This window comes from Triturus cristatus, chromosome 9 (assembly GCF_964204655.1).
Source record: "Triturus cristatus chromosome 9, aTriCri1.1, whole genome shotgun sequence".
Classification (NCBI taxonomy): Eukaryota; Metazoa; Chordata; class Amphibia; order Caudata; family Salamandridae; genus Triturus; species Triturus cristatus.
In genome coordinates this window covers 1,280,969,161-1,280,992,284 of record NC_140592.1, presented here as the reverse complement: position 1 = coordinate 1,280,992,284, position 23,124 = coordinate 1,280,969,161, and the positions used below count along the sequence as shown (strand labels likewise).

At 51.0% G+C, this 23,124-nt stretch overlaps 1 protein-coding gene across 2 annotated transcripts in view; it reads left to right on the top strand.

Annotated features, from left to right (window-relative positions):
* SLC25A21 (solute carrier family 25 member 21) overlaps nucleotides 1-23,124 on the top strand; it is a 957,302-nt gene that overhangs the window by 327,389 nt on the left and 606,789 nt on the right. The window lies entirely within an intron of this gene.

Here is a 23,124-nt window from a genome sequence, read left to right as displayed (position 1 = left end):
ACCAGCGAAGATACAACTCCATCAATCAATCAACACACAACGGAAATACAAGAGACCACACCCTGCAACTCACACACGGTGCAGAACACACCAGCGAAGATACAACTCCATCAATCAATCAACACACAACGGAAATACAAGAGACCACACCCTGCAACTCACACACGGTGCAGAACACACCAGCGAAGATACAACTCCATCAATCAATCAACACATCACGGAAATACAAGAGACCACACCCTGCAACTCACACACGGTGCAGAACACACCAGCGAAGATACAACTCCATCAATAAACACACCACGGAAATACAAGAGACCACACCCTGCAACGCACACACGGTGCAGAACACACCAGCGAAGATACAACTCCATCAATCAATCAACACACCACGGAAATACAAGAGACTACACCCTGCAACTCACACACGGCGAGCGCAGAACCGACACCCCAGTGAAAATACAATTCAGAGCAACAACCAACGGAAATACAAGAGACCACACCCTGCAACTCACACACGGTGCAGAACACACCAGCGAAGATACAACTCCATCAATCAATCAACACACAACGGAAATACAAGAGACCACACCCTGCAACTCACACACGGTGCAGAACACACCAGCGAAGATACAACTCCATCAATCAATCAACACACAACGGAAATACAAGAGACCACACCCTGCAACTCACACACGGTGCAGAACACACCAGCGAAGATACAATTCCATCAATCAATCAACACACAACGGAAATACAAGACAGACACATTGCAACTCACAACGGTGCAGAACACACCAGCGAAGATACAACTCCATCAATAAACACACCACGGAAATACAAGAGACCACACCCTGCAACTCTCACACGGTGCAGAACACACCAGCGAAGATACAACTCCATCAATCAATCAACACACCACGGAAATACAAGAGACCACACCCTGCAACTCACACTCGGTGCAGAACACACCAGCGAAGATACAACTCCATTATTCAATCAACACACAACGGAAATACAAGACAGACACATTGCAACTCACAACGGTGCAGAACCAACACACAACGGAAATACAGCGCACAGCAACAACCAACGGAAATACAATAGAAACACCCTGCAACTCACACACGGTGCAGAACACACCAGCGAAGATACAATTCCATCAATTAATCAACACACAACGGACATACAAGAGACCACATCCTGCAACTCACACACGGTGCAGAACACACCAGCGAAGATACAACTCCATCAATCAATCAACACACAACGGAAATACAAGAGAACACACCCTGCAACTCACACACGGTGCAGAACACACCAGCGAAGATACAACTCCATCAATAAAGACACCACGGAAATACAAGAGACCACACCCTGCAACTCACACACGGTGCAGAACACACCAGCGAAGATACAACTCCATCAATCAATCAACACACCACGGAAATACAAGGGACCACACCCTGCAACTCACACACGGTGCAGAACACACCAGCGAAGATACAACTCCATCAATCAATCAACACACAACGGAAATACAAGAGACCACACCCTGCAACTCACACACGGTGCAGAACACACCAGCGAAGATACAACTCCATTAATAAACACACCACGGAAATACAAGAGACCACACCCTGCAACTCACACACGGTGCAGAACACACCAGCAAAGATACAACTCCATCAATCAATCAACACACAACGGAAATACAAGAGACCACACCCTGCAACTCACACACGGTACAGAACACACCAGCGAAGATACAACTCCATCAATCAATCAACACAGCCACTGAAATACAAGACAGACACATTGCAACTCACAACAGCTCACAACAACAACCAACGGAAATACAAGAGAGACCCTGCAACCCACACATAGCAGGCGCAGAACAGATTTCCCAGCGAAAATACAACTCACAATTCGGAAAAACACAGAACGGAAATACAAGAGAAACTCCATGCAACCCATACACAGGGCAGAAGAAAGACACTACGGAAATGCAAGAGAAACACACTGTAACCCACACAGCACCAGCACACAACGCAAATACTAGAAAAAAGACAAACCGCAGAACCAATGCAACTGGAGTATAAAGGACACCGGAAGTTAGCGCTGCCCCAGCACTAGACACCCACGTGACCATAAAAAGGGATGTAACAACGATGAGCGCCCAGAGGCGCACTCCGGGCGTTTATTGTCTGAATGACACAACCTCGCATGTATGAGAGCAACATCCGGGATCCGCGAACCACACACTGAATGTACAACCCCTGACCGCCAGACAGACACCAATGACGCCGCGGGGTTAGATCCTATGTGATGCGACATACAAATAAAATACCAGAACAGGAGCACAGCGCAATCACAGTTCATCGCCGATAGTACACAACGAATACAATACACACAAATACAGTACTCAACGAATACAGTACAACACACAGAGAAACAAACCAATGCAGCACAACACACAACCAGCGCAAACACAGTATACATCGAATGCAATACAACACAAACGGAACAGCAGAAATGCAATACATATCAAATACAACCCAAACACGGTACACCAAAAAACACGGTAGGACGCAACGAGTACAGTAGGTATACATCAGAAATGAAATACAATACAAACGCATAACACAAAAAGACAACACCGCGAGAACAGACACCAATGACAGCAGCACCCGAAGGCAGTCTGACTCAAACAGAGCACGGCTCAAATGTAACACAACACACACAGTTCAACGTAAATGGAACATCACTCAAACGACGCACACACAAATAGAGCTTAAATAAATAACACAAAACACACGAGTGCAATACAACATTGAATACAACACCACTCAACAAGTCAGACAGCGTAAACCAGATGTGCAGCGGTGCACCGCCTTCACATTCAACACCTTTACAGCAAACAAGCATTTACACAACATGAAACAACTGTCGTTCAAGGGGTAGCAGCTGTAATTCCAATATGGTGCAACAGCCATCGCATGCGGCACAACCACGTGCACACGGCACGCGCCGCAGCCCACGTACAACAAGCAGGTTGTGGTGTGACCCTGGGCGCAGGGTGTGACCCTGGGCGCCTGCGCTGGGCTCCGTTACCCGAGACCGGGGCAGCTGCTGGTTTCGGGGTGGGGTCCCCCTGCACCCCGCTGTCTCCTGCCTTCTCCCTCACTCTCCGAGCCGGAGTCCCTTCTCCGAGGGCAGCGCTCCCCCCCTCGCCCTGTCTTTAAAGACCTCTCATTTCACGTCTCTTCATCGCTGCCCTCAGCGCACCTCTGCCGCCGCCTCCCCGCACTTCAGCCTGCTCGGTTCATTTTTTTCTCTCGTTCTTCTTTTCCCGTTAAGAATGTGCTCTGCTTTTTTTTATATCGCACCTTTTAGCGTTTTTTATCTATTATGTTTCATGATTATTTGCTCCCTGATTTTCCATTTAGGTTTTGTTTTTTAATTGCATTATTTTATGTTTTTTCTTATTATTTCATTTTAGATGTTCTTCTTTTCTTATTATTGATGTCCAAGTTACCTTTTTTTTTTGATGTTTGGTCTCGCATATTTTGTGAATAAGTATCTCGTTTTTCCTTTCACCCGTTTCTTTTTGGTGTGTGCCTTTCCTGTGAGTTTTTTTCTCGGTGTATTTCGCTTTCTTGTATTTCTCGGCCGATGTGAATCCCTCGTTTCGAATTCTATTAGTGTTTATTCTCCTCTTTTGCTTGTTTATTAGTTTCATTTTTTCCTTCCCAAGATCGGGCCTTTTTTTCTTTCTTGTTCTGTTTAAGCTGCGGGCGGCTTCTTCTCCCAGCCGAGCTTGGTTTTCTTTGTCTTACATTTTTATTGTTTTCGCTTTTCTGGGGGTGACGTTCCAGAGGCTGCTGATAGCTGGTATTTAAGACCCTTTATTGCCCTGTCGGTGGCTCGGGGCGGCTCTCAGCCCCCCATTAAGGTGTCAGCACAGGTTAGACGTTGCACTTCGGGTAATAGAAAACATGCATTTATTTCAGCTTTCTCTCGGCGGGCCCTGGGCTCTGCCTGTTCCACGCCGCGGACCCTGGGCTCTGCCTGTCCCACGCCGCGGACCCTGGGCTCTGCCTGTCCCACGCCGCAGGCCCTGGGCCCTGCCTGTCCCACGCCGCGGAGGAGCTCGGGCTCTGCCTGTCCCACGCCGCGGACCCTGGGCTCTGCCTGTCCCACGCCGCGGACCGCGGGTCTCCACACATTTATACCCCGCTTATGAACGAGGAGGTTTAATTTTGTTTTCAAATGCCAAATATATTAAATTGATGTCCAAGCGGGGTTATTTAAACCCCGTTACCAACCTGTGTGACCCGGTTTATTTTACATCCCGTATTTGCTCCATAGGCGAGTGCTTAGAAGCCGCCTTAATTAGCGCTGCGTAAAGCACAAGCGTCGCTTCACCTTCTCATTTGTTGAATTGGACATCAGCAGAGTTGTGCAGTCCGCTGCTGGCCTCGGTTCCAAGTCAGTTTGTTTTTTTAAGTTTTTCTTATAAAGTCGGTATTATGTGATATATCGTGATATCGCGCAATTCTGCGGAAAGTAATGTGTGTGTGTGTATATTTATGTGTGTGTGTGTGTGTATATATATATATATATATATTTATCAAACAAAGTGCCCGAGTGCTCCTCTAAAGCTCTTGGGCACTTTGATAAAATTAGCACACGGCAGCCCTGCCGTGAGAGGAGCACCATCTCGTGATGAAAGAGGCTGTGATCAGGAACTTTTCCACAATCTGCCAGCACGGTGAACCAAATAGGAGCAACTCGCATCAAACCTACTTAAGGACTTGTAAATAGCTGCAAAATACTGAATCTGGCGCTTGGGACCCACTTAGGGATTTAACTGCAGGCTCGAGGGACCACATGTCCCATAATGCTTTATGACAACAACAACACTCAGTGAGGCCCAGGAGGGGGCCAACAAACCAAACAGAGCACTCACCGAGCCTTTTCATGACAGCCATCAGCCTTTGAAAACGAGGTTTACAGCCATCAGCCTTTGAAAACGAGGTTTACAGCCATCAGCCTTTGAAAACGAGGTTTACAGCCATCAGCCTTTGAAAACGAGGTTTACAGCCATCAGCCTTTGAAAACGAGGTTTACAGCCATCAGCCTTTGAAAACGAGGTTTACAGCAAGCAGCCTTTGAAAAAGAGGTTCTTTACCTCGAAACGCGTCAGGCTAACGAAATGAACCAGAACTTTAAGGCAAGTTGATCAACAGTCCCGGATGGGAGGCGAGCCGTCGAGTGCTCCTCTAAAGCTCTTGGGCCCTTTGTTTGATAAAAAAAAAATATATATATATATCAATAGAAGTCCAAGCCCGTGAACGGGGGATGCAGTTCAGCCCAAAGGCTTCGGGAGGCGCCATGAAGTCCTTCCCTCTTGCGCATGTCTGGGGGGCTGCGCCCCGAGAGGGCCTTAGAAGGGGTTCGAGCGCTGTACTGCACCTTCCTGGAGGTACAGCTGGATGTCAGCCATTATAACGTGGCTGTGATGAGCTATACTTGGGCGGCACAAGAAACCAGCTGAAATTAAGAATGTTCCAACATAGGTGAGCGATCAGAAGTGGGGTAAGACCCGCCCGGCGCCTGCCACTGTGATCAAATGCACTATCGATCCTTGTGCCCCTTCCCTTATGGGGGTATGAGACGCATCCCCCTGCGGAGGGGAATCCCGACTGATGCTAGTGATGGGAACAGAAACACCTCGCGGCCATAACAAAGACGCAGAGCTCTCGCGCACTCATGGAACTACATACATGTGAACTGTGGAAGGAGGGAGACATGTCCGCGTTGGTATGAAGTTCTAAATGTGCAGAATCACGTTTCTGTGTGTGTAGACACTGAAATATAGGGTTGTGTGGAATGTATCTCATAAATGGAGTAGACGTTAAGGAACACACACACACCTACGTATATGAAGCTTACATTTCAAACTGAAGAAGAGAAAATGAAAATTCCAAGAGAACATATGTATTTTGTATCAACAAGTCTTGTAGTATAGATGCCACCCGGGCAGACGAAGGAGAGCATTTCTCCGCCCTTTCTTTAGGCGCTTCCGCAGTCTATGCTGATCAGATGAAAGGGGCCCTCAGACAGAGAGGGGCCGAGTGTATATACTATAGCCTGTAGGGTCAGCAGCGCTGTAGTCCTCAATGGTGAGGGGTTGAATAATAATGGCGCCGCATCTTATCCGCGAGGCGGGTGCGCGAGTCCAGCCTCGACCGAGCATCCGTCACTTTAATGTTCTTGAAGAGTCCGAGGAAAGACGATGCTCCGGTATTTGTGGGGCTCGACCTCCTGAAGTGGGATTCAGTGATGGCGCGTGGCGCTTTGAGGACCCTTGGAAGCGGACATCTATAATTGATAAGCACGAGGCACTTTAATGTCCACGTGCAGGTATTAAATCTTAACGAATAGAAAATGCAAGAGAGAGAACAATTTGATGGTTCGTGGAATAGTTGATTTATAGCTGTGTTTTCTCTTTGATTTGTATCTTGATGAAATGTAATATAATAATAAGTGTATTGTAAGTAAAAACAATAAGGGGACAAAAATTAAAATTCATCACATGAAAATCTGGAAAACGGACTAGAACCACATGAAATGTTAAAAAAGAAAGAGAAAATAAAAGAAAGACAGAAACCCAGTGGGAGGCCATGCGCCGAAACGCGTCGGTCCGGGATTGTAAACCGAAGGACTGCGTGAGGTCGATTCTTAAAGCCGAATAAACATGAATTTTTACACCGACCTGAAAAGAGGAGTCAGAGCTGGTGTTTGTTGGACGGGTGCGCTGGATCGGGTGCGCCGGAGGAGGAACACCAAATATATATATATATATATATAATGTGTTAACAGGGCAAACGTGGTGCGCTGCTTTCGCACACACCTCCCCACGCCCTCGTTGTTGTGCACTCTCTGACACAGATACAGGTGTGCAGGCATCACACTCTCTGACACCGATACAGGTGTGCAGGCATCACACTCTCTGACACACAGGTGTGCAGGCATCACACTCTCTGACACCGATACAGATGTGCAGGCATCACACTCTCTGACACACATACAGGTGTGCAGGCATCACACTCTCTGACACACATACAGGTGTGCAGGCATCACACTCACTGACACACATACAGGTGTGCAGGCATCACACTCTCTGACACACATACAGGTGTGCAGGCATCACACTCTCTGACACAGATACAGGTGTGCAGGCATCACACTCTGACACACATACAGGTGTGCAGGCATCACACTCACTGACACACATACAGGTGTGCAGGCATCACACTCACTGACACAGATACAGGTGTGCAGGCATCACACTCACTGACACAGATACAGGTGTGCAGGCATCACACTCTGACACACATACAGGTGTGCAGGCATCACACTCACTGACACACATACAGGTGTGCAGGCATCACACTCTCTGACACATACAGGTGTGCAGGCATCACACTCACTGACACAGATGTGCAGGCATCACACTCTGACACACATACAGGTGTGCAGGCATCACACTCTCTGACACAGATACAGGTGTGCAGGCATCACACTCACTGACACAGATGTGCAGGCATCACACTCTCTGACACACATACAGGTGTGCAGGCATCACACTCTCTGACACAGATACAGGTGTGCCGGCATCACACTCACTGACACAGATGTGCAGGCATCACACTCTCTGACACACACATACAGGTGTGCAGGCATCACACTCTCTGACACAGATACAGGTGTGCAGGCATCACACTCACTGACACACATACAGGTGTGCAGGCATCACACTCTCTGACACAGATACAGGTGTGCAGGCATCACACTCTCTGACACATACAGGTGTGCAGGCATCACACTCTCTGACACACATACAGGTGTGCAGGCATCACACTCTCTGACACACATACAGGTGCGCAGGCATCACACTCACTGACACACATACAGGTGTGCAGGCATCACACTCTCTGACACAGATACAGGTGTGCAGGCATCACACTCTCTGACACACATACAGGTGTGCAGGCATCACACTCTCTGACACACATACAGGTGTGCAGGCATCACACTCTCTGACACACATACAGGTGTGCAGGCATCACACTCTCTGACACACATACAGGTGTGCAGGCATCACACTCACTGACACAGATGTGCAGGCATCACACACTGACACACATACAGGTGTGCAGGCATCACACTCTCTGACACACATACAGGTGTGCAGGCATCACACTCTCTGACACACATACAGGTGTGCAGGCATCACACTCACTGACACAGATGTGCAGGCATCACACTCTCTGACACACATACAGGTGTGCAGGCATCACACTCTCTGACACACATACAGGTGTGCAGGCATCACACTCTCTGACACACATACAGGTGTGCAGGCATCACACTCTGACACACATACAGGTGTGCAGGCATCACACTCTGACACACATACAGGTGTGCAGGCATCACACTCTCTGACACACATACAGGTGTGCAGGCATCACACTCTCTGACACAGATACAGGTATGCAGGCATCACACTCTGACACACATACAGGTGTGCAGGCATCACACTCTCTGACACACATACAGGTGTGCAGGCATCACACTCTGACACAGATACAGGTGTGCAGGCATCACACTCTCTGACACACATACAGGTGTGCAGGCATCACACTCTCTGACACACATACAGGTGTGCAGGCATCACACTCTCTGACACACATACAGGTGTGCAGGCATCACACTCTGACACACATACAGGTGTGCAGGCATCACACTCTGACACACATACAGGTATGCAGGCATCACACTCACTGCAGCGCACAAAGCAAGCAGCTCGGGTTTGAATGCGCCTGCCGCAATAAAGGTGGCCTCTGTAAAGCGCCTCGCACTATATAAAATGCCTGTATTAAATCGAAGTGGCTGTGCTGCGGTAGCCATGCTCGCTGCAGAGTGGGGTCTGTGCTGTAGGCGAGGTCAGCCTGCCCTAGGCCGTGGCGTGTTCTGCTCCGAGGCCAGGAGGGTCGGGGCTGCTCCCCTGGGTCCATGCTCCGAAGCAGAGTCTGGAATTACTAAAAGGGTCCGGGGGTCCATGAGCCCCCGGTGCCGCGGCCTCTGGAATAGGCCCTTAGGGTCCGGGGGTCCATGAGCCCCCGGTGCCGCGGTCTATGGATACAGACAGCCCTTAGGGTCCGGGTATCCATGAGCCCCCCCGGTGCCACGGCCTCTAGATACAGCCCTTAGGGTCCGGGGGTCCATGAGCCCCCCGGTGCCGTGGCCTCCGGAATCGGCCCTCAGGGTCCGGGAGTCCATGAGCCCCCCAGTGCCGCGGCCTCTGGATACAGCCCTTGGGGGGTATGCGGCGGCCGCTTCTAGGCGCAGGGTTGGAACGTGTCATGCGCCTCAGTCTAGAACCGCAGCGCCTTGACTCTCAGTTCAGACGCACTGGCGCTGGGCAGGGGTCTAGAGCCCACCTGTGCTGTGGGAGGGGGTCCTTTGCTCTAGAGCCCTGCCCTGTGGCATGACGTGTTAGAGCTCTCCCAACCCTTGATGTGTCCTGTCCTAGTGTGTCTGCCCTTCTGGGACCAGGCAGTGGGACGCAGAACATGTCAGTCCTTGAACCAGTGCAGTGGTCCAGTGAGGCAGCACTGCCTGGATCGTGCAGTGCATTGACCCAGTACTCAGCACTGCCAGGACCAGGTCGTGCATTGGCCCAGTACAACAGCACTGCCAGCACCGTGCAGTGCATTGCCCAGTGCGGCTGCACTGTCAGCACCGTGCAGTGCATTGCCCAGTACGGTAGCACTGCCATGACCGGGCCGTGCAGTGGCCCAGTACGGCAGCACTGCCAGGACCATGCATTGGCCCAGTACGGCAGCACTGCCAGCACCGTGCATTGACCCAGTACTCAGCACTGCCAGGACCGGGCCGTGCAGTGGCCCAGTACGGCAGCACTGCCAGGACCCTGCAATGCATTGGCCCAGTACGGAAGCACTGTCAGGACCGTGCAGTGCATTTCCCAGTGCGGTAGCACTGCCAGGACCGTTTAGTGCATTGCCCAGTGCGGCAGCACTGCCAGGACCGTGCAGTGAATTGCCCAGTACGGCAGCACTGCCAGGACCGGGCCGTGCATTGGCCCAGTAGGGCATGCCAGGACCGTGCAGTGCATTTCCCAGTGCGGCAGCACTGCCAGGACCGTGCCGTGCATTGGCCCAGTACGACAGCATTGCCTGGACTGTGCATTGGCCCAGTACGGCAGCACTGCCAGGACCGTGCAGTGCATTGACCCAGTACGTCAGCACTGCCAGGACCGGGTCGTGCATTGGCCCAGTACGGCAGCACTGAGAGCACCGGGCCGTGCATTGGCCCAGTACGGCAGCACTGCCTGAGCCGGGCCGTGCATTGGCCCTGTACGGCAGCACTGCCAGGACCCTGCATTGGCCCAGTACGGCAGCACTGACTGGACCGGGCCGTGCATTGGCCCAGTGCGGCAGCACTGTCAGCACCGTGCAGTGCATAGCCTAGTACGGCAGCACTGCCAGCACCGTGCAGTGCATTGCCCAGTACGGTAGCACTGCCATGACCGGGCCGTGCAGTGGCCCAGTACGGCAGCACTGCCAGGACCATGCATTGGCCCAGTACAGCAGCACTGCCAGCACCGTGCATTGACCCAGTACTCAGCACTGCCAGGACCCTGCAATGCATTGGCCCAGTACGGCAGCACTGCCAGCACCGTGCATTGACCCAGTACTCAGCACTGCCAGGACCGGGCCGTGCAGTGGACCAGTACGGCAGCACTGCCAGGACCCTGCAATGCATTGGCCCAGTACGGCAGCACTGTCAGGACCGTGCAGTGCATTTCCCAGTGCGGTAGCACTGCCAGGACCGTTAAGTGCATTGCCCAGTGCGGCAGCACTGCCAGGACCGTGCAGTGAATTGCCCAGTACGGCAGCACTGCCAGGACCGGGCCACGCATTGGCCCAGTAGGGCATGCCAGGACCGTGCAGTGCATTTCCCAGTGCGGCAGCACTGCCAGGACCGTGCAGTGCATTGCCCAGTACGGCAGCACTGCCTGGACCGTGCCGTGCATTGGCCCAGTACGGCAGCATTGCCTGGACTGTGCATTGGCCCAGTACGGCAGCACTGCCAGGACCGTGCAGTGCATTGACCCAGTACGTCAGCACTGCCAGGACCGGGTCATGCATTGGCCCAGTACGGCAGCACTGCCTGAGCCGGGCCGTGCATTGGCCCAGTACGGCAGCGCTGCCTGGACCCTGCATTGGCCCTGTACGGCAGCACTGCCTGGACCGGGCCGTGCATTGGCCCAGTACCTCAATCCCTCCAGACCCGTTCCGCTGGATTTCTGACCTCTCGGCCCAGCATGTCCTTGCCCGGTAAACCCAGTCGTCAGTGCAGTGAAGTCCAGAAGGTCCCAGTTCAGAGATACTCGGCTCCAGCGTTCTGTTAAACTGCAGCGCCTTGAGGCGTCAAACACAGGGCGAGCCCTTCTATTCATTAAACTGATAACTCGCACCGAGGAGCCCCGCCCCCTTGTAGCTGCTACCAGATGCGGTACTGCTTCCTGGCGCTCGTGTTATCGACGCAGGAAGGATGGACGTCTGTTTGAATCCAAGGTTCCGACCTATGATGTGCAGGCACCCCCGCAGTGGATACATTAACCTGAGCTCTCCCCCCCCTTCCCCCTCAGGTAGGCCGAGAAGCCGCCTGAGAAGTGTGAATTATACGGTGAATGCGGACCGTTGCGGAGCATGGAGCCGGCACCTGAAGGGGGTGCCGTCATAGGGGGCTGCATTGAATCATTCATTCATTCTGCTTCTGACCCTGCTGTGTCCCGGGCAGGGGACTCCTGGACAACCGTTTTTGTCTGTATTGGGGGGGTGGGGGTTTGGGGTGACTCGAAGGTATCAGAGCGCTTTACATGAGCACCGGTTGCTTTATCTAATGGTACATTCATTTCCGTTAGGCTGTTTGAAGGGATTGAGAGTTTTGGAGACTGATGATTTGCCCAGAATCACAGGATGTTCAGCGTCCCTGCCGAGACTCGAGCCCGGTTCCCCAGATTCGAGGTCGACCGCCCAAGCCGTTAGGCCACATCCTCTCCCCACGTGTGTCCCTCCCTGGGTCCCCTTGGCGAACCCCCCGCCCGCTAACACCCCCCACCCCCCTTCCATGCCTGTAGCTTGCTCGTTAACGTAGTCCCCCCTACCCCCCCCCCCCCCCCCATATGCCGTGCTGCCCGGGAGCTGAATAGCGCCGAGAGGCCTGGCACGTGTAGGGACAATACTGTCTCTTTGCCCCCTCCCGAATAAGGGGGGCGAGGCCAGCGTCCACCTGCCTGCGAGAGGGGAGTGCAAGGACACCGCTTGTGCACCTGGTGATACTCACTTTTATACCCAAAGCCGGAAGTCGCATTGATTGGCAGCTGTGAACCTGCGCAGTGAACAGTGTATACGATTTATGTGGTAAAGTAATCGTGAAAACCGCAGCACACGAGGGTTTCTGGACACAACTCGTGTGAAAAGACTCCGACCCCGAGCATCAGCAGAGTTAGGGATGTTACCTGTTCACCCGCCCGCGGCCTCAGGGGCCATGTTTGACACTGCTTACGTGTAACACTTATCGCTACTCACCTCTCGCTGCTGTGTAACACCTCACTGCTCACGTGTAACACCTCTCACTGCTCACGTGTAACACCTCTCACTGCTCACACGTAACACCTCTCACTGCTCACGTGTAACACCTCTGACGTGTAACTGTTATCACTGCTCGCCTCTCCCTGCTGGTGTAACACCTCTCACTGCTCACACGTAACACCTCTCACTGCTCACACGTAACACCTCTCACTGCTCACACGTAACACCTGTTACTGCTCACACGTAACACTTATCACTACTCACCTCTCGCTGCTGTGTAACACCTCTGACGTGTAACTTTTACCACTGCTCGCCTCTCCCTGCTGGTTTAACACCTCTCACTGCTCATGTGTAACATCTCTCCTTGCTTGTGTGTAAGATCTCACTGCTCACACATAACACCTCTCACTGCTCACACGTAACACCTGTTACTGCTCACACGTAACACTTATCACTACTCACCTCTCGCTGCTGTGTAACACCTCTGACGTGTAACTGTTATCACTGCTCGCCTCTCCCTGCTGGTGTAACACCTCTCACTGCTCACACGTAACACCTCTCACTGCTCACACGCAACACCTCTCACTGCTCACACGTAACACCGCTCACTGCTCACACGTAACACCTCTCACTGCTCACACGTAACACTTATCACTACTCACCTCTCGCTGCTGTGTAACACCTCTGACGTGTAACTTTTACCACTGCTCGCCTCTCCCTGCTGGTTTAACACCTCTCACTGCTCATGTGTAACATCTCTCCTTGCTTGTGTGTAAGATCTCACTGCTCACACATAACACCTCTCACTGCTTACGTGTAACACTTATCACTACTCACCTCTCGCTGCTGTGTAACACCTCTGACGTGTAACTTTTATCACTGCTCGCCTCTCCCTGCTGGTGTAACACCTCTCACTGCTTACGCGTAACACCTCTCAGTGCTCACGTGTAACACTTCTCAGTGCTCACGTGTAACACCTCTCACAGCTCACGTGTAACACCTCTCACTGCTCACGTGTAACACCTCTCACTGCTCAGGTGTAACACCTCCCACTGTTCACGAGTAACACCTCCCACTGTTCACGAGTAACACCTCCCACTGTTCACGAGTAACACCTCCCACTGCTCAGGTGTAACACCTCCCACTGCTCAGGTGTAACACCTCTCACTGCTCACGTGTAACACCTTTCACTGCTCAGGTGTAACACCTCTCACTGCTCAGGTGTAACACCTCTCACTGCTCACGTGTAACACCTCTCAATGCTCAGGTGTAACACCTCTCACTGTTCACGAGTAACACCTCTCACTGTTCACGAGTAACACCTCTCACTGCTCACGTGTAACACCTCTCACTGCTCACGTGTAACACCTCTCACTGCTCATGTGTAACATCTCTCACTGCTCACGTGTAACACCTCTCACTGCTCAGGTGTAACACCTCTCACTACTCACGTGTAACACCTCTCACTGCTCAGGTGTAACACCTCTCACTGCTCAGGTGTAACACCTCTCACTGCTCACGTGTAACACCTCTCACTGCTCACGTGTAACACCTCTCAGTGCTCAGGTGTAACACCTCTCACTGCTCACGTGTAACATCTCTGTGCTTGTGTGTAACACCTCTCACTGCTCATGTAACACCTCTTACTGCTCCTATGCATAACCTCTAACTACTCATGCGTAACACCTCTCACTCTTCATGTGTAACAACTCACTGCTCACATGTAACACCTCACTGCTCACGTGAAGCACCTCTCACCGCTCATGTGTCTTTACCCCTGTGCACTGCAGCAAAGGCTCACACCCTGCGCGCACACGTCCTTAGCACTGTGCACTGCAGAGAATGCTTGCTCCCTGTTTCCACGTGCACACATCCTGTATGTAAGTGTTTGTGTGTAGTGGGGGAGGGGTTCACGCCTATGTGCACTGCAGAGAACCCACATTCCCTGTGTGCACTTGCTCACCTATCCTGTAGGTAAGGGCTTGGGTTTGGTAGGGGGCGCTCTCTCCCACGTACACTGCAGAGAAGGCTCGCCCCCGTGTGCACTTGCTCACACATCCTGTAGTTAACGGCTTGGGTTTGGTAGAGGGGCGTTCACCCCCACGTGCACTGCAGAGAAGGCTCGCCCCCGTGTGCACTTGCTCACACATCCTGAAGGTAAGGGCTTGGGTTTGGTAGGGGGCGTTCTCCCCCACGTGCACTGCAAAGAAGGCGCACCCCCGTGTGCACTTGCTCACCTATCCTGTAGGTAAGGGCTTGGGTTTGGTAGGGGGCGCTCTCTCCCACGTACACTACAGAGAAGGCTCGCCCCCGTGTGCACTTGCTCACACATCCTGTAGGTAAGGGCTTGGATTTGGTAGGGGCGTTCACCCTTGTGTGCACTGCAGGGAAGGCGCGCCCCTGTGTGCACTTGCTCACACATTCTGTAGGTAATGGCTTGGGTTTGGTAGCGTGGCGTTCACCCTTGTGTGCACTGCAGGGAAGGCGCGCCCCCGTGTGCACTTGCTCACACATCCTGTAGGTAATGGCTTGGGTTTGGTAGAGTGGCGTTCACCCTTGTGTGCACTGCAGAGAAGGCGCGCCCATGTGTGCACTTGCTCACATCCTGTAGGTAAGAGCTTGGGTTTGGTAGGGGGCGCTATTCCCCCACGTGCACTGCAGGGAAGGCTCCCCCTCGTGTGAACTTGCTCACACATCCTGTAGGTAAGGGCTTGGGTTTGGCAGGGGCGTTCACCCTTGTGTGCACTGCAGAGAAGGCGCGCCCCCGTGTGCACTGCAGAGAAGGCTCGCCCCCGTGTGCACTTGCTCACACATCCTGTAGGTAAGGGCTTGGGTTTGGTAGGGGGCGCTCTTCCCCCACGTGCACTGCAGGGAAGGCGCGCCCCCGTGTGCACTTGCTCACACATCATGTAGTTAAGGGCTTGGGTTTGGTAGGGGCGTTCACCCCTGTGTGCACTGCAGAGAAGGCGCGCTCGCCGTGTGCTCGTGCACCGGAAGCCCCTCCCCTGCCCGTGTGCACCCTGCCCTGCACACGCATGTCACCCCGGCCTGCAGCTCACCTCCCCTCACCCTCCATTCACCTGATCCTTATCTGCAGGGAGTTTATCTGTCTCGAGTTCTCTTCTGGGTGGAAATGGCAGTGGCAGGCCCCAAGTGCTTCCTGTTGTGGGTTACTTGGAGGTGGTGAGGGGGGAGAACCTGAAAAACCTCTTGTGAGTTCCCCAGTATCCGTGAGTTCACGAGTGTCTGTCTGAGAGAGTGAGGGGGGAGTGAGAGGGGAGGGAGGGCGGTGGGTGTTGGGTTGGAGGGAGGTGGACGTAGCTGGTTGGAGAGTTGCTGGGGGGGCATAGACCCGCCAGGGGGGCCCATCACTGGACCCTGGGACAACTCTGGGCAGCGGGTCTGGTGTGCTCTGTGGTTGCCACCGGGGTTTCGGGGAGCTACAGAAGCCTGGCATGGTGCCCCCCCCCCTATGAATGACATCCAGGGGGCAGCGGGTGACTGTCAAGGTCAGTCCAGAAGGAGGGAGTGTTGAATGTATAGAGAGGAAAGCTGGTGAGTCAGAAACACACAACCCTAAGGCCGTATATGACTCTCACAAGGGGCACTGAGGTTCTATATGACTGTAACAAGGTGCCCTAATACCGTATGTGACTAACAAGGCGCACTGAGGTGCTATACGACTGTAACAAGGCGCCCTAAGGCCGTATATGACTCTAAGAAGGGACATTGAGGTTCTATATGACTGTAAAAAGGCGCCGTAAGGCCGTATATGACTCTAAGAAGGGACATTGAGGTTCTATATGACTGTAAAAAGGCGCCGTAAGGCCGTATATGACTAACATGGGGCACTGAGGTTCTATATGACTGTAACAAGGAGCCCTAAGACCGTATATGACTCTAACAAGGGGCACTGAGGTTCTATATCACTGTAACAAGGTGCCCTAAGGCCGTATATGACTAACATGGGGCACTAAGTTCTATATGACTGTAACAAGGCGCCCTAATGCCGTATATGACTAACATGGGGCACTGAGGTTCTATATGACTGTAACAAGGCGCCCTAAGGCCGTATATGACTCTAAGAAGGGGCACTGAGGTACTACACGACTGTAACAAGGCGCCCTAAGACCGTATATGATCTAAGAAGGGGCACTGAGGTTCTATATGACTGTAACAAGGAGCCCTAAGGCCGTGTATGACTAACAAGGGACACTGAGGTGCTATATGACTGTAACAAAGCACCCTAAGACCGTATATTATTCTAACAAGGGGCACTGAGGTTCTATATGACTGTAACAAGGCGTCCTAAGGCCGTAAATGACTAACAAGGCGCACTGTGGTGCTATATGACTGTATCAAGGCGCCCTAAGGCCGTATATGACTCTAACAAGGGACACTGAGGTGCTATATGACTGTAACAAAGCACCCCAAGACCGTATATGACTAACAAGGGGCACTGAGGTGCTATATAACTGTAACAAGGAGCCCTAGGCTGTATATAACTAACAAGGGGCACTGAGGTTCTATATGACTGTAACAAGGCTCCCTAAGGCCGTATAGGACTAACAAGGGACACTGAGGTGCTATATAACTGTAACAAGGAGCCCTAAGGCTGTATACAGCTAACAAGGGTCACTAAGGTTCTAAACGACTGTTTCAAGGGGCACTGAGGTGCTATATGGCTAACACGGGTCCCTATGGTGCTACATAATTTTAACAAGAGGCCTTAAGGTGCTGTGCATCAAAAACAGGGACCATAAGCTGCTATCTGACATTAACAAGGGCCCTAAGAGTCTATATGATCTAATAGGGGGCCCTAAGGTGCTACATAGCTATAACAAGGGGCCTTAAGGTGTAATTTTCTGTTCCTAAGCGGGGAGTAGCACGTCCAGGAAAGATAGGAGGGCTTCTCTTCAGTATTGCTACTGGTGAATTTGACGGTAGGATAGAAACTCTTGATACAAGCTGTAAAATCTTCTAATTTCGTCCATCAACAGACTCGTGCCACTCAGCATGCATTATTTATTTGATTCAGGGCCAACGCTGAAGAAACTATATGTTTCCCAAACAGTGAATGATCTCCGTACACGATTCATAAGCCACAAATCAGCAATAAGTGATAAGAAACTTGCCCAGCCTGTTCCCAATCATCCCAACCCCGTGGGCCGTTTGCTTTCAGACTTGAAGATTTTCCCTGTGGATCATGTCTAAAAGGAGGACCTCCTGGACTCCAGAGGAAACCTCTGGATGTACAATTTCAAATCACTGCACCCAGACGGACTGGACATCACTGGCAATACCACCTGATGATTGCACATCTCCCGACTCGCTCGATTCCACATTCCAAATGGACTCTTCGCTCTCTGTGGTTTTTGAAAATTCATTATCTGTGCAGCCTCTGAGCAAACATCGTGTACTACCCGAGGAAGGAGGAAGCTGAAACGCTGTAGTGGAAATATATTTTTGTTCTTTGGTGAATCCATCTGTTTGAGCCACTTCTTTCTCGGATATTCCATTGTTTTGTGACGCGTATCCTTTGGGCTCCATATGTTTGTCCCAGCTGGCTGTTTTCTTGTGATCCTTCATCGTCGAGTGGACTGTTTTGGGATTACAAACCTGTATCCTCTCTGGATCCGATGCTCAGGCCAGAAGCAACCACCACGTCAAGAATAAATCTTCATCCTAGATACGCACTGTTCACCCAGGAGGAATTCAGAAAGTGCCGACTCACGCGAGCACATTTACAAATCCATACAAAGACGACCATCCATCCCATGGGTTTGGAGATTAAGTGTAAACCGCTGTTTAACTGACTAACTGTGAATGGTCTGCTTTGGGGAATATTTCAGTACATAACTCATCAATGGCCGTCCTATCAGCATCTGTTGAAGTAACCATTAAAAAATGCAGATGCTTAAAATCAAATTACCAAAAGAACTGGAACTTTTCTAACTCACCCCTTCATAAATCATTCTGTTTTTGGAGATTCTGTTATCGTTGTAAGTCCTGTGAGTAAACAGCATTAAAAGAAAAGAAGGCTTAGAAGACAAAAAACACTGCATAGCATCAGCCGGCTACAAACCTTCCTGACGTCAGACACAGCTATTGACTGAACTGGACGGCTCCTACCTGCACCTCTGAAACAAAGGCCTCTGTTTGTCCTGTACTAAGGACCAAAATACGGCCAACCCGATGAGATACCTAAAAACCTTTGTGAGAAGATGCAGACTTGCAGAATACTCTAACAATAATTCTAATGTTGATCTGCACGCTGCTTTCCGGATCCTTTAAGTTCCACCACCCCAAATCATGGACTCTCTGATGTGGTAGGAATCCTGTTCTTGATGCAGACATTTTGTCCATGAACAGACTCATCAATGGATCAACACTTAAAATGATTTTGGATTACTTTGCCACAGAAGAAAGAAAAGCTGTCCGCCACCTTCAACAGACAATGGATGTCATCATAAAACTAGCAGATAAAGATGGTGCCGTGGATGCCCTGAAAGTAAGTGATTATATTGAGGAGGGAATGAGAAAAAGAATGGTTACCAACACTTAGAAACCTTTAGAAACTGATTCCACTGAAGACTTGAATAAATAAATTAAGAACATGGTTGTAAGGTGCAGGAGCTAAAACCTCATTGATGAAACAAAAGCAGATGTGCTTGTTCAACCTAAACCAAGAGCTGGGAGACTTTATATGCTTCCTAAAATTCTCAACATGAGCAATCCTGGGCATTCCACGCCTCTGGCAATGACACGGCCACTGAGAGAGTATCTTTGTCGACCTGCACCTGCAGCCTATTGTACAGGAACTTCCATCATTTGTTAAAGATGCCAGTCCCTTCCTTCAGATTATTGAAAAATAAACCAAACCTACACGTTTGATGATGACAATCTTCTGGCTACTTTTGATGTTCCGTCATACACCAGTATACCACATGATGATGGGCTTGTGGCATTATTTGAAGCTCTTAATAAAAGAACTGTGAAAAAGCCATCAACAAATGTGCTTACCAACTTTGCAAGAATTAACCTTAAATTAAACAATTTCACATTCAATGGTAAATGGTAAACACCATCTGCAGATACAAGGGACGTCCATGGGCACTCGAATGGCTCCATCCTATGCAAATATCTTCATGGGCAAACTAGAGAACTGTATACTTGCTACTTCTAGCATCAAACCACTGGTATGGCTATGATACATTGAGGACATATTTATAATATGACATGCAGGAGGTGGAACATTAGAAGAATATACATCTTATATCAACTGTATCCATCCTACCATCAAATCTACCAGCAGCAATACTTAACAGAAGCATCATATCCCTTTTCTGGATTTGCTGCTCACCGTTCACGAACAAAAAATTGAAACTGGTCTGTACCACAAGCCAACAGATGCTCATTTGTATCTAAACTGGACTTCATGTCACCCACACCACACTAAACTGAGTATCATCTACAGCCAAGCACTCAGAATAAGACACATCTGCAGCAACAAGGATAACTGAAAACACCATCTACAGGAGCTTGCTCCTTTAATTAAAAGGCGAGGCGATCCTTTGCAAATCATACAGCAACAGATGGACAAGCCTTTGCAATAACCCAGGGATGGGAAGGCCTTATTTGGAATTCCAGCAGCTGACACTAAAGTGACAGAACGCCATCTGTGGTTGACCCTCACCCATCGGCTCCTTACTACAGAAATATAATGCAAAAAACATTTCCCGATTATCCACTTGTAGAAAAATGCATAAGGTTTGTATAAAACCACCAATCATTGCTCACCGCAGAGCTCCTAATTTACAATCTCTTATTGTGAGAGCTGATCTCAAGAAAGGGTTCATTGCTGTGACTCTAAAAGGTGCATCACGTGTGAAAACCTTTTACAAACATCACCATTTACTGGTTCTGTTAAATGAAGATAATATGGTATAAGACAACATCTTGCATGTCGCTCAAGTGCATTATTAATAGGGTTCCCCTGTGGAAAATGTCTAAGAAGAAGATCTACTGGACTCCAGAAACGTAATGGAAATATATCTTTGTTCTTTGGTGAATCTTATTTGAGTCACTTCTTTTTACCAATAGCTCTCACTACCTGAGACTGTCACTACCAGTGGCTCTCGCTGCCTGACACTCTCACGACCAGTGGCTCTCGCTGCCCAAGACTCTCACTACCAGTGGCTCTCGCTGCCTGACCCTCTCAGTACCAGTGGCCGTCACTGTCTGAGACTCTCACTACCAGTGACTCACTGACTGTGACTCTCACTGCCTGGGACTCTCACTACCAGTGGCTGTCACTGCCTGGGACTCTCACTACCAGTGGCTGTCGCTGCATGGGACTGTCACTCCCAGTGGCAGTTGCTGCATGGGACTGTCACTACCAGTGGCTGTCGCTGCCTGGTACTGTCACTGGCTGTGGCTGTCGCTGCCTGGGACTGTCACTGGATGTGGCTGTCGCTGCCTGGGACTGTCACTACCAGTGGCTGTCGCTGCCTGGAACTGTCACTGCCTGTGGCTGTTGCTGCCTGGAACTGTCACTGCCAGTGGCCCTCGCTGCCTGGGACTGTCACTGCCAGTGGCTGTCGCTGCCTGGGACTGTCACTGCCAGAGGCCCTCACTGCCTGGGGCTCTCACTACAAGTGACTTTCACTACCAGTGGCTGTCACTGCCTGGGACTCTCACTGCCTGGGACTCTCACAGTCTGGGACTCTCACGGCCTGGGACTCTCACGGCCTGGGACTCTCACGGCCTGGGACACTCACGGCCTGGGACACTCACGGCCTGGGACACTCACGGCCTGGGACACTCACGGCCTGGGACTCTCAGGGCCTAGGACTCTCACGGCCTGGGACTCTCACGGCCTGGGACTCTCACGGCCTGGGACTCTCACGGCCTGGGACTCTCACGGCCTGGGACACTCACTACCAGTGGCGCTCACTGCCTGTGTGTCTCCCTGCCTTGGACCCAAAACGTCAGAAGCCGTGCAGTTCAGTAATCTGTGCCTCGGATCCCCAAGACCAGGACCAGAGGAAGATCCTTCTCCTACCTCGCCGCTAAATTCTGGAACTCCCTGCGCCTCCGCCTCTCCCCGTCTCTGGCACAATTCAGGAAGGACCTCAAGACCTCGAATAAACCACAGTGCCCAGTCGGACCTGCTCCCCTCACACCCTCCTCCAGCGCCTCGAGACCCTCACGGGTGAGTAGCTGCGCTTAACAAGTACTGATTGATCGATTGATTCATGTGACCTTGCAGCTAAACAATATAATGAAAAACACATCTTACAAACGTAACACCTAAAATGTAAAGATTTACATTTTATTAAAAGCATAGCTCCCAGGTCCTTACCGGTTACTTGGTGAACTCGGGACAGAGTGTTCGCCGTTTCAAACGCGGCAGCAGCGCTTCCCCTTGCGTTGCATTCCTCATGCCATTTTTAGGCCGAGCCTGGGCAGCGCATACACTGCTCTGCGAGGCATGCTGTATTCGGTATATGGACAATCGGGGTTAGGACACCCCCACCACTTTTGGTAGGTTAGTTGGGATGCTTTTTTAAATTCCTTTTCTCTGGTTGGTTAATATTGTGCACCTGTCCTGCCTTTCGGTGCTTGGTTTCCTCTCAGCGGACATCAAACATTGATTTTTTTTGTTGGCCAGCTCTTGCAATCTCTTGACTCCTCGCTTGCTCATCCTCCCTCCCCTCCCACATGCAAATGCAGCCTCCATCCATGTTGTTATCTGATGGGGGAACATTTAGGCCCTTTTCTACAGGCCAATAGCCTGCTGAAGACAGTCATGGGATCCTGGAGGTTGGATCAAAATTAAACAAGCACTTGCAATGCAATAGGTCTCGCATTATTGAAAGTTTGACCTATTGGCGTTGTAAATAATGCAATACCAATAGCTCAAAGTTTCAGTAATACGAGACCTATTGCATTGCAAATGCTGTTTCTTTTGGCTGCTGCTGTATGGTATTGGAATCCAGTATTGGCAAAGCCTAAAGGTCTCACCTATGCAAGAGCTATTGGCTATGCCAATGTGTTTTAGCCATGTTTACACCTGCGTGGCTGCTGTTCCACATGCCTTAAAGTTAGTGGCGTGTAGCAGAGTGGAGTGGAGTGGAGCGGAGCGGAGCGGAGCGGAGTGGAGTGGTGTGGTATAGAGTGGCATGGTGTAGTGTTGCGGCAAGGCGCACAGTAGTGTGGCATAGATTGTAATAGGGTGAAGTGTCGTACAATGGTTAAGAGTGGCGTGTAGTGGAGGGGCATGGTGTGGAGTGGCATAGTGTGGACTGGTGTAGAGTGAATGGGAGCAGAGTGGAGTGACGTGGTGTGGAGTAGAGTGGCGTAATGTCTAGTTGCTTGAAGTGGAGTAGAGTGGAGTGACACCTTAGGCAATCAGCGTCCCTGCCACAAT